The 7,117-nt window shown below is 40.9% G+C and overlaps 1 pseudogene; it reads right to left on the bottom strand.

The window, feature by feature from the left end:
• Window positions 1–3,243: 3,243 nt before the first annotated feature.
• Window positions 3,244–4,332, bottom strand: LOC148546164 (uncharacterized; annotated as a pseudogene).
• Window positions 4,333–7,117: the final 2,785 nt, after the last annotated feature.

The following is a 7,117-nucleotide window of genomic DNA, read 5'->3' as shown; positions in this document are numbered from 1 at the left end:
AATTGCCCGAAAACACAAAAACTCATAGTAGAATCCAAAAATGTGATTTTAACACTAAAACCTATAAAAACTTAATAAAAACTAAATAAAAATACTAAAAACTAAATGAAAATGATGTCAAAAAGCGTATAAAATATCCGCTCATCGGTCCACCATGTAGTGTCATATATGCTTGGAAAACTTTAGATTCCTACTTTCCAATGCCACTGAAATCACCTCACTTGGAGCTTTGTAGATCAAGTTATGCTCCTTTGAAGAAGACAAGGTCAGGCTGCCAAGGGTTGCAAGCGTTATCGCTGGCGTTAGCCACACTAACGCTACAAGAGTGGTGTTATTTGTGGCGTTAGCCACACTAACGCTCTCTATGAGTATCCTTCTGGCATTGGTGCTGGCATTGGTGCCACTAACGCTACAAGAGGTGTACCCTTGGTGTTGGTGCCGGTGTTAGTGCCACTAACGCTATCCATTCTTGCCACTCTAGCGTTAGCACTGGCATTAGCAGCATTGGTAACGCCACAAATCCTTGAGCTGGTGTTACCAGCGTTGGTAACGCCCTTGGATGTGGCGTTGTTGCTGGCGTTGGTGGTGTTACCAACGTCATCAATGCCTCCTCCCTTGCTTCTTCTCTTCTCTACTTCACCTTTTAAGCTCTTTTCTTTTTTCATGCTTGTTTTGTGCTTTTTACTTCTTTTTTCTACAAATTAAACCAAATCAAAGAATTGAAATTAATCTATGATTTACGCACAAAAGTACTCAATAATTAAGCATGATTAATTAATTTCTTGTATGAAAAAGCATAGAAAAGCATGATATGATGCGCAGTCATCACTGTTCCAAACAATTTGGCATTCAGCTTCATCAGAATTCCTAAGTATCGAGCAATTTGCTCTTCCCTAGTTTCTTCTTCCTCATCAGAGGAAGAGTATTCTTCAGAATCCATAATTTGCAACAAGGCATTCAAGGAAACCTCTATGGTCTCCTCGTGAGCCTTGGTCTCCTTTAGTTCCTCAACAGGGAAGTCCTTAGTGGGTGTTGATTGCCTAGCTACTCCCTTGTTGGCGTTCAACGCTAGCACTTGGTCCTCTTTGGGCGTTGAACGTCCAGCTGCTCCCTTGCTGGCGTTCAACGCCAAAGCCTTCCCTTCAGATTCGGCCTTAACTTCTATAGTGATGGCCTTGCACTCTTCTCTTGGGTTCACTTCAGTGTTACTTGGAAGAGTGTTAGAAGGGATCTCAAGGATCTTCTTGCTCAGTTGACCAATCTGTACCTCTAGATTCCTAATGGAGGACCTAGTTTCTATCATGAAACTATGAGTGGTCTTAGAGAGATCGGAGACTATGGTGGCTAAATCAGAAAGGCTCTGCTTAGAAGTTTCCATCTATTGCTGAGAAGGTGGAATGGTCTGTTATTAAACCTATTCTGGTTTCTTCCACCTTGATTGTTATTGAAGCCTTTGCTGGGCTTCTGTTGATCCTTCCATAAAAAGTTAGGATGATTCCTCCATGATGGATTGTAGGTGTTTCCATAAAGCTCAGTGTTGGGATTCCTTGAGGAATTTTCCATGTAATTAACCTCCTCCATCATGGGTTGATCAGGATCATAGGCTTTTTGATAAACTCCATTTTCAGGGTTTATCTTGTGCTTAATTTAATAGATTTTATCCATTATTCCTACACTCATTCACATAAATTGCATATTTTGCATTTTCTTTCCTAATTCCGTGCTTTGATTGAAAACATGCTTCTTTGGCCTCAAATTTACTAATTTTAATCCCCTTATTACCATTCGATATCGTGATATGTTTGCTGAGTGTTTTCAGGGTTTATAGGGCAGGAATGGCTTAGAGGACGAAAAGGAAGCATGCAAAAGTGGAAGGAACGCAAGAAAACATTGTTTTGAGAAGCTAGCAGCGACGCGTACGCGTAAGCCACGCGTATGCGTGACTGGCGCAAAAGACAAGCGACGCGTACGCGTGAGTCACGTGTACACGTGACCAGGATTTTTGTCAATAAAAACAATACACATTCTCATCAACCAAAGTTCCCACATTTTCCCACACTTAATTGACACACAATCTCTATCTTAAGCTAACCAAAGATTCAAATGGGGTAATTAATTATTTTCCACTTAAGGCTAGTGATGTGGTGATATAAAGAATAATTGGGGGTTAAAAAGGCTCAAAGCGGCAAACAAAGGCACATTAAATGGTAGGCTATTTGGGATAAGTGAGCTAATATCAAATGATGGCCTCAATCACATAAATGCATTAACATACACTAAATAATGGACATATAGAATGGAACAAACCAAAGATTGCAATCATAGAGAAGAAAACACACAAGAATAAAAATCATGCTTAAATAATATAACCATATAATTAAGCTCAGAAACTCACGGGTTGTGTGCTCTTAACTCAAAAACCATATTCTAATTTTATATATATATATATATATATATATCATGCAAGTTACAAAAAGTTTTAACTCAAATCAATGTGAATCTTAAATGCCCGTTCTAAGAAAAATGTATTTCTTGAAATTTTTAACAAATTGACCAACATTTATTATTATATATATACTAAATAAAATGTTGTGATTATGAAAAGCTAAAAGTTTTTAGTTTACTCCCTATTTTCAATCAAACCAAATTCTCATATGCAAAAGGGTAAACTAAGCTCAATAATCCACATTTTTCCAAATCACAACTAATAAACTAAAAGTGCAATTCAAGCTAAATATCTAAGATATATACAAGCCCAAAGTACAAAATGCAACAAAGTAAAAATAATAAAAGTACAATAAAATAAAAATCTGCAAGTACTAAAAGAAAAATAAAACAAAGTAAAGCAAAATACAAAATAAAGCAAAATAGAACAAAAGTCTGAAATGGTTCACCAAAATATAGTCCGCTGGAGACGGCGACCTCCCCACACTTAAATCACAGCATCATCCTCGATACTCTCAATCAAGTCGGGTGAGAACGATCATCGCCAACTACATCTCTATCGTCGTCTGTCGAAGGATGTGTCTCTGGCTCTGGCGACTGTGGCTGTGCAGGTGCCTGTGGCTCTGTAGGGTGCTCAGGCTGAGTCTCCTCGTGTTGTGCCTCCTCCTACTCATGCTCCTCCTTAGAGTGCTCCGAAGGTGTGTCAGGCTCAGAAGGGATGTCAGTACGCCCCGAAGTCACAATCAGCTTCAGATGTGTATAGCGTCGCTTGTTGCGACGCTCAGACTGCTCATAGCATCACTGATTGCGGTGCTCCATCTGATCAAGGCGCTCAAAAAGGCACTGCACAAGACGGTAGACCAGCTGTGATGCAGATGAAGGTGCTGGTCAAGATGGTGCCAATGGTCCTGCTGCAGCTGAAGAAGTAGTCGGCTCAGTAGCTGCTGCTATGGCTGCTCGGTCTCTGCACCGGGCTACTGGGCGGTCACCAAACCAGTCACCCCAAGGGATAATCTTCTCCTTACCGTGAACGGCTGGTGCCTCATCACTCTGCTCCTAGGGTACCTCAGCCCGGTGAGCTAGCTGTGTGACCAAACAAGGGAATGGCAGGTTGTTTCTGATATTGGCCTGGTACATGTATCTCCTGATGTGTCGTGGAAGGTACAGCTCCTTCCCCTCTAAGACACACCAAATCAGAACTATCATATCAGCTGGGACCTCAGTAGAATGAGTATTGGGCATGATATAGGTGTATAGGATCTGCTGGCATAGCTTGGCCTCCTTTGTCAGATAATCAAACTTAATGCCTCTCGGAGTCTCTTTCGAGGATTCTTGCTCCCAAGGGGCATCAGGAAGGGCAACCGTACGATGCACTGTGTTCCAATCAAAAGTCATGCATTTAATATCCTCCTCAGCCTAATGGAAGGTATCCTTATCACTGATCTTAGGCTGAAAGTGGAGGATGTCCTCAATAGCCTCCTCTGTAATCAGAATCTGCTTGTCTCTGAGATGAACGGAATCAAGGGTCGCTCAGTAGTAATTGCAATAGAATTCCCAGACCCAAGTCTTGTTCACTCGCACTAGCTCGCTGTCCAGAAATATCCAACCCCTCTCCGTAATCCGACTTTCAGTATACTGCTTCAGATCGGAGGGTACATCTAGTCTCTTTTCCACAATGAGGTTCCGCTTAACAAAGTGCTCAAATCTGAGCTCACAATATAGGTTGGCAAACTTATATGGGTGGTTAGAAGGCGTAGCTTGGTCAGCCTTATCCTTCTCATTAAGCTTTCGCTCAGATAAGCCTGAGGTCGCTGGTTTAGTGGATGGCTGCGACCTTTTCCTCTTACTTGAGGTGACCTTGGCTTTGCCTTTTCCCCTGTCAGACATCCTGAAAATAGAAATTACAGGATACAGAATATTAAATAAAGCAGAGGGAAGAAAAGCAGGTAAATAAGCAAGCAGACAGAAAGCCAGAAACAAAAGGGTATTGACCTAACTTGAAACGAAATTAAGAACAGAAAAGACGTTCAAAATCACTTGGTCAATCAAGGTTCTATTTGACATAGAATTTCATCAAATAGTTCCTTGTTGCCATCAAACAAGTAGTTCAGATAAAGGGAAGCAAAGAAGGGATGGAAATGCTAGCTGACCAATTCATGAATTGAATTTAGCAGTAATCAAGTAGGAATAAAGTCACAGTTCCAAATTCAGTTCACAATTGGAAATTAATAGCATAAAAATTTAGAAAAATTTGACAATATTCTGGTAGTAATTTGAGCGTTCCCGGATTAAAACAGCAGCAAACAACAAGTCATATGAATTTAGAGGAATTTAAATAGATGCAGCGAGCAGTAATTCCATATGATTCAGATAACATTAAGCAAAACAAAACAACTCAAAACAGCATAGCAGCATTCCTTCATTGAGAATGAACAAAAAATAATGACTTGAAACACAGCACTAAATCAACAATATTGCACAAAAGCAGTAGATGCAGGTAGCATTTCTTTATTGAATTCAGTAGTCAATTGCAAGTGATAAAAGTTCAACAGTTACACATAGCTCAATCCAAGAATGAAGTTCAATTTGAAATAAGGACTAAGCAGTAGGAATTATTTGTTTTAAAACCAGCCACCAACAAGAAAGAGCAAGAATTTATAACCGGGCAGCATTTATTTCTATGAATTTAACAACCAATCATAAGTATTCAACATGAATTCAGACAATTAAGCATCCTGAATCGAGTGATTAAGCTCAGTTTGGAGCAAGAAATAAAATACAGTAGTAGTGATCTTCATTTGAACAGCAGCAGGCATAATCCACAATGTACTGAGCATCAATGCATGACAAGCACAAAGAGTTGCAATAAGCAAACAAATTGTTAACACAGAGCAAATCAATGAAGCAGTAACAGTCCTAAACAGCAGCATGACCCGCAATTAGTAACAACAGCAACTTGTAAAGTAGTACAGAATCTCATTATCGCCACTCAACAAAACAAATGAAAATCAGCCATTTCAAACAGCAGTAGTAAACAAAACAAGACCTAAATCCACTATGGCCAGTCCAGATTCTCTAACAACCTAATCAACTAACATGCATTTCTAACTAGCTAATTCTAACAGAAATTAAACCAACCTAACTAAATTACTTAAACATGATAATAAAAATAAGAAAAGATATATAGAGAATGGAGACAGGGGAACCTGGGAGAAGCAGAAGCAGAAGTGATAGAGGAAGGGGAATGAGGAGTGGAGCAAAGTAATGCCGGCCCAGAGGCGGCTACACGGTGGGACTGAGGCACTGTGAAGAATGCAGAACTCAGAGGGGTGATGGTGTAGAGCAGAGAAGCACCAGATTCTGTCCTGGGTGCCGCAACGAGAAGAGAAATGGCTGAGAGGGAAGGAATGGTTGGTGGTGGTGAGCTGTTGAGCGCTAGTGGCAATGGGTGGCCGCGGTGGCTGGTATGGTGACAGGGGTGGACGGCCGAGAAGAGGAGGAAAAAGGGAGAGGAGAAAAAATGAGAAGAGAAGGGGGAAAGAGAGAACAATCGGCGGCGGTGTGGTCGCCGGAGTGGTGTTCGGTAGTGGCGAAAAGCAGAAGCTGGAGGATGGTGGCTATGGTGGGTTGTGGGTACTGGAGGGAGAAGAAGAGAAAATGGAACGTTGAGGGAGAAGGGGCACGACTGGCTAGGGCTTGCGCGTTTGGGGGTGTTAGTGAGTTTGAATCCACGCGTACGCGTCACTGACGGGTGCGCGTGGGTGGAGAGAAATGAAGGTGACGCGTAGGCGAGGAGAAGCACTCGTACGCGTCGGGTGAAATTGTGCTAAACGCACAATTCCATCGCCGTTTTTGCTCAACTCTCTGTTTAGTTTAAATGGGGCAGCAATTGTGTACGACGCATGCGCGTCAGGCACGCTCACGCGTGGGAGCCATAATAATGAAAATGACGCGTATGCGTGGGTGGGGTTGTGCAAAACGCATAATTCCAGCGCCGTTTCAGCCCAACTCTCTGTAACTTTTTACTAGAGAGTGAAATTTGTATCGACGCGTACGTGTGGCTCACGCATACGCGTCACACCCTCTATTTTTTTACTAACAAGCTACCAAAATAAATCTGAACATTATTCAACAGGTTAGATCACCACTTAAACAAAATAAGCCTAATTAAAATTGAAGAATTTAATTTATTACCAATATAAATAAAAGAAAAAATAGAAGGAATTTACCATGGTGGGTGATGAGAGAACTTTTGCGTGGTCTAGAAAATTGCGGATAAATTCTCGTTGCAAGTATAGTTTCTAAACCTTCAAAAGTCCTTTCATACAAACGTTTTGGTTGTCACAAGTAACAAACCCCTTTAAAATTGATAACCGAGTATTTAAACCTCGGGTCGTCTTCTCAAGGAACTGCAAGGAAGTATGTTCTTATTATTGGCTCTAAAGGTTGTAATCGGGGTTTAGAAGGTGAGAAGCAAGTGATTTAAATGACAAGTAAAGTAGATGGCAATTAAAATAAATAAATACTATAAAGCAACTTTTGGCAAGGTAAGAGAAATTGGAAGTCCAACTTAGTTATCTCTCTCAACAATAATGAAGGTTGAATCTAAATTCCACTTAGTTAACCTTTACTAAAGCAAAGGAAAGTCAAGGGACTAATTAGTTTGACAATG

Source organism: Arachis ipaensis, chromosome B9, assembly GCF_059453495.1.
Source record: "Arachis ipaensis isolate K30076 ecotype BB chromosome B9, ASM5945349v1, whole genome shotgun sequence".
Taxonomy (NCBI): domain Eukaryota; kingdom Viridiplantae; phylum Streptophyta; class Magnoliopsida; order Fabales; family Fabaceae; genus Arachis; species Arachis ipaensis.
The sequence above is the reverse complement of the archived record's forward strand: the minus strand, read 5'-3'. Positions and strand labels throughout refer to the sequence as shown.